Here is a 5,846-nt window from a genome sequence, read left to right as displayed (position 1 = left end):
GAGAACAGGAAGTAGAAACAGAGAGGACAGGATGTAGAAACAGAGAGAACAGGAAGTAGAAACAGAGAGGACAGGATGTAGAAACAGACAAACAGAATGGCAGGTCCAGAATGAGGCGAGCAGGTCCTCACCAGGAGGAAAGATAAAAACATGTTAAGATAGAAACAATTAAAAATACAAATATTTAATTTGTGTTCATTTGTAACTGTTCATTCGATGAAATCCCTTAACAAAAAGTAGTACATTTGAAGTTCATTTCTGCAAGTATACTTTAAGTTAAGTATAAGTATATCAAATATATTACACCCATACTTGTAGTTTACTAGGAAGTATACTGATTTATTACTTGTTTGGACTAAATTGGGACTTTTTTTACTATTTTTAAGTATATCAGATAAAGTTTATAAAAAGTAAGCTTCAAGTACACTTCCTCATTTTTAGTGTAAAATAAGTATACTTGTAGTACACAATGTTAGTGATATTACGCAGGTGGAAGAAAGTGGTTCTAGTAATGTTTTTAATGTGGGGGATAAAAAACATGTCCTGATCAAAAATAACATATTTCACAACTCCATTCTCCATTTTCACGTTGCATGCTTTGTTTACAGCGAGGCGTTTCCTGCGTTCAGTCATTCGGACTTAAGAAGAGGACATCTTGAATCTTACGGAGCACAGGTGCCATGTATGGGTCCCTCAGCCAGCTGCTTACAGATGAGCAGATTCATCCCCTCACCTGTGTTGTCACGTTTTACTAAATATCTTTTCATCAGATGTTTCTGCTGCGTTAAAATTGGGCTCAGTGTTTTAAAACACCTCTGACGTGTCGCAAATTTTAGCTCCGTATTCATACAAACCAGATGGTTGAGGCCAAAAATGTTGTTAAAAGGACCGTGTTTGGCACGGGGGCCGTGTGTTGGATACGCCTGCTGCAGTTTAATCACTCCAGAGTTTTAGACGGAAATCTTGTGAGGGAAATGACAGACTTGTTGCAATTTGTGGTCAAACTTTGCAAACGTTACTCGTCTCGTGCCATACAGGTATTCCAAGGTGTCACGTCCAGAGTGTGTTAGGAACAACTTTCAGCTACTACCACGCCGTATTTTAGCTCAGAATATGCACAGCTGACTGACGTTTAGCTCTTTTTGTGTATTCTAGGGTCAGTTTGCTGTGGTGGGTCAATCCCAAATCCAAATGTTTCAATAAAATCTCTCCAGTAGTTCATGAGATATTTTACTAACAAGCAGGTTGATTCAAATAGTGAGCAGGAAAGTTTTAAACAAAGATATTGTGCCTTCACAGTACAAGTTGATAAAAACTCTCAGGTTCAAATCTCAGCTTGATATCTGAAATATTTGTAATCTGAGCTGAAGTGTCGTCAAATTTGAAGATGGGGGGGGGGGGGCCCAGCCTGCATCATTACACTTCCAAATGGTTGAAATGTTTCTTTAACTGACTGGAAGGAGTTTCAGTTTCACATTTCAAACAGTCGTTCACTCAAACAATGAAATATAAAATGAAAAAATACTCACGGAGCTGCAGATGTAGTTCAGCCAGAACCGGTTCGATTTGTTTCCACGTGAAAATAAATTGTTTTTTTCTTTCCAAATAATAAAATGGTGATTTAAAAATCCAACAATAAACTCAGATTGTGGTGAACAGCGCCCCCTGCTGTTCAGTCTCCTGTCTGCAGCTGAACTGTGCAGCCTAATTCAAAATAAAGAAATATGAAATAAAATCCCATCTTCTCGCTGCAGAGTCGAACTGGAAACAGGATTTGTTCCACTCAGACCAGTTCTGTCATGCAGGGTTAAATACGAAGGGTTCCTTAATGACGGAACCAACGTCATCTTTGTTTAGAACCAGCACTGATTGATTTAGTATATCTTGTTCCATGTCTTCATTTTAATGCTGTTGTTTTAATTTTTTAAGGTATATTCTTACTGCTTTTTATTTCTCAGTGTTAAGCACTTTGATAACAGTCTATCTGTTTTAAATTGTGCTCTATGAATAAATATGACTTGACTTGAGTACTGTTCGTGCAGCGTGTCATAAATATGACGATAATTGATTTGATCAATTGTAAAACGTCTCCTGCAGATTTTTTGCACCAGGAGGAAATATTTTAGATTTAATGGACATGAGCTGACCTGGGTAACTGAAAGCTGGGGGTTTAATCCAAGACTCCAAGGCCCTTATACAAATGTTATGTTTTCTTAATGAGATTACCCCCCCCAGGGGGGACTGGAAGAATGAAAATGACTCAGCTGCTTATGGTGTGGGCTGATCCCGGGCCCTTTGCATGCAACCTGCTAAATCACCCGGGATAATGAGCGGCTCGCGTGCACGCTGATCGCTGACGCCCTGCCGATGGTCACCAAACACCACATGACCAGCGGGGGGGCTGTGAGGGCAGCAGGGGGGCAGGAAGCAAAAAACAAAAATCAAATCAAACAAATTATCTCTGAGAGGAAAAGATCTTTCAACAAACTGGTCTGATGTGATCAGTCGGGTCAGAAGGTCCATCAGTTACAGAACATCATTTAAACTTTGAGCTTGAATTATTTAAACTGTATTTTTTAGGGTTAAATGTTTAAATGTTTAAATGTTTAACAATGTTAAATGTTTATTACAACAACTTTATTGATTTGAAAAAAAAAACAAGTTTAAACTGAATGCACACAGGGTCAGAATTTGACATGCAGGCTCGAACATATTCATGTGTTCACCTGAAGGATTCAGAGTTTTCTTTCAGCTGGACCAGTTCTATTCACTTCCTGTTAGAGATCATGACTGGTCCATGAGTCTAACAGCCTCAGGGTAGAAGCTGTTCCTCAGTCTAGTGGTTCTACACTTAATGCTCCTCAACCTCCTTCCTGAGGGGAGCGGGGCAAAAAGTGTGTGTGCTGGGTGAGTGGGGTCCTTCATGATGCAGGTGGCCCTCTTCCTGCATCTGGAGGTGTAGATGTCTGTGATGGTGGGGAGACTGACTCCAACATCTTCTGTGCAGCCTTCACCACTCTCTGCAAAGCTTTTCTTTCTGCAGCTGTGCAGCCTCCATGCCACACGTTGATGCTGGAGCACAGGATGCTCTCCACTGCACACCTGTAGAAGGAGGTGAGGACTGAGCTTCCAGACCAGCTCGTCTCAGCCGTCTGAGGAAGTAGAGTCTCTGATGAGCTTTCTTCATCAGGCTGGTGGTGTTGTTGCTCCAGCTGAGGTTGTTGTTCAGGTGCACACCCAAGTTCTTGTAGCTGGAGACCACTTCCACTGCGGGGGGGGGGGGGGGGGGGTGTGTTTGCTCCTTTTGAAAGCCACCACCATCTCCTTTGTCTTCTTCACATTGATGTGAAGGTTGTTCTTCCTGCACCAGCTCTCCAGGTGTTCCACCTCCTGCCTGCAGCTGGACTCATCGTTATTTGTGATGCATCCCACCACCGCTGTATCATCTGCAAACTTTACAACATGACAGCCTGGATCAGTGGGTGCACAACTATACGTGAGCAGAGTGAACAGGAGAGGGCTCAACACACAACCCTGAGGGGAGTCAGTGCTGAGGGTTATGGTGGAGAAGGAGAAGTTGTGGATCCTCACAGTCTGTGGTCTGTTTGTTAAGAAGTCTAGGACCCAGTTGCAAATGGAGGGGCTTAGTCGTAGTGTGAGTAGTTTGTCCATCTGGGTCTGGGGAATTGGTGGTCTGTTAGTGTTGTTGTGGTGATTCTAGTATTCCGGGTTCCTCAACAGTTCCTTAACATTAAAGACCAGTTGCAAGTGTTGAGCATGGTGGTGGTGGCATCATGCTGTGGTGGTGGCGCAGCAGATCAGAAGTTGGTTGAAAAGCCTGCGGTCCAGATGATGAAAACATTTATTTTGACCATTTTACCTGGACGTTCTTCGGTCGGCACTCTGGTCAGAGATCTTTGATGTCGTTCCTGGAATCTGCTGAAGTCCTGCTCACTGCAGGTCACGACCTCAAGTGACCTCTGACACCAAGATGCTCCACAGCTTTCCTCTCAGTCCTTGAGCTGCTCTAATGTTTTATGTGTTTATGATTTACACATTATTGTTATCTTTTTTTTTCTTTTGAGCTGACCCCACTGGGGAGGGATGCTTTGTGCACCATAAGGTCATCGTCAGAAGGGCGTTGAGATGATGTGGGGCTTTCCCCCTTGATTGGAATATTTTCACCCTAAGGGGGTTTTCCGCCACATATAGCATCCCTAATTGCAAGGTTGATATTGATAATGGAATAAACATCCATAAACAGGAGGGTTATGTTAGAGAATGTTAACTGCCCATGAACCAGGTGTTTGAGTCAGAGACAGAGCTGGACCAGGAGCGGGTTTGATACTGCAGGAGCAGCTGGCGGTCCAAGGCCGCCTCCGAGTCTGTCTGTGAGCTGGGAGAGCCGATAACTTATAAAAACAAGCCTCGCACACTGTCCGTAGCAGATTCTCATGACTGGGCTCCACGCATGTACTTCCTGTGTAACCTGTTCTGAACATCTGTCCTCGCAAATTAAAAAAATCCTCTCCCGTTGTCGAGTGTGGCTCCTTTGAGTAAGTAAGAGAAACACAGGATACTTTTATCCAACATAAGAAACAACAATTTGACGGGATGAACTACAGGAAAACTCATCTCTGTCCCAACGTTTTATGTTTTATATGAAAATATTGTTTAGTTAGTAGACAGAGAAAAGTACTGGTGGTTCCCTGCCGTCACAGAGCACTCCGTCCAATCGTTGTCTCACCGTTAAGTTTTAGTTGTGTTGGAAGCTCCTCGTGCTAGTCTGCCTTTTGGGGTCTCATCAGAACCTGACACTCTATACACTGAGCACTGCAGCAGAACATATCCGTCTCATGATGCATGAAGTTAGAACTCAGAGGGTGACAAGCATTCACCACCAAACATCCTGAGAGAAGTCTCAGTAGTTTACCGTGGTGGCTAAAGCCACATTATTCTCAAATGTAACACGTCTGTATGACTTTAACTAAAGTTTTTTCCACTTTAACACAATTCTTTTAGCTTGCACCAAGTGGTTCTGGATCGTGAAGGGCTGTGAGCTGATGGCAGTGAAGAATAACAGGAGGGAGCTAAATCCTTACATGCTAACTGATCCAGTAAAGCTCTAAAAACAATCAGCTTTTCTAAAATACATAAACCCGATTAGAAGAGTTTAACAACTCGGAGCATGGAGCAGTCACAACACCATCGCCACATGACTGAAATCTCATTAGTGAGAGCAGAAGAATGAAGTTTTAGAAATCCACCGGTGATCTGACACTGAAAACCTTTTGTTCCTCACTGAACTGACTGACTTCACTTTATGAAACGAGACAAAAGGTCTGAATTGGTCTCATGCTGTTACGTGTGAATTCTGCCTTTGTGGTGAATCAGTCAAAGTTTCTTTATTTGTCATTCACACCACATGTGGTACATGTGGTGGAACGAAAATGTGCACTCAGGGTCCCAGTTACATCCAACAAAAGTATAAATTGTAAAAGAAAAGAAAAACAGTAATAAGATCTAAGATATGAACTAAGTAAAAAGCTAAATTAAGAATACGTAAGTTCTAATAGTACAAAACACTACGCAGAACAGCAGAAGCACGAAGCAGAATCATGTGCAGTTGGAATTAAATTGAAATTTAATTTGATTATAAACAATAATTAAAAAATGTCCTGATGCTCATTAATCCAGGTAGATGAATCTAACCAGGTGGAGTCAGGTCCTCTGGACAGATTCTTCTTGTTGAAACTGTTCTTCTTTTATCCAAAAGACTCCTTCAGTCTGAGGAGCTGGAACAAACTCATGTTGTATGTTGACGACACCTGGGTTAAAATCAAATC

At 42.2% G+C, this 5,846-nt stretch overlaps 2 protein-coding genes across 2 annotated transcripts in view; one reads left to right on the top strand and one right to left on the bottom strand.

Moving 5' to 3' along the window:
• Positions 1-5,846, top strand: part of LOC119421085 — a gene marked incomplete at its 3' end in the record, with an annotated part of 641,076 nt that overhangs the window by 392,872 nt on the left and 242,358 nt on the right.
• The window catches only part of LOC119421638 (kynurenine 3-monooxygenase), a 34,675-nt gene that overhangs the window by 12,585 nt on the left and 16,244 nt on the right, over positions 1-5,846 (bottom strand). The window lies entirely within an intron of this gene.

Source organism: Nematolebias whitei, chromosome 1, assembly GCF_014905685.2.
Source record: "Nematolebias whitei isolate Nwh7 chromosome 1, NemWhi1, whole genome shotgun sequence".
In the NCBI taxonomy this organism is placed as follows: domain Eukaryota; kingdom Metazoa; phylum Chordata; class Actinopteri; order Cyprinodontiformes; family Rivulidae; genus Nematolebias; species Nematolebias whitei.
This window is presented reverse-complemented; position numbering and strand designations above follow the sequence as displayed.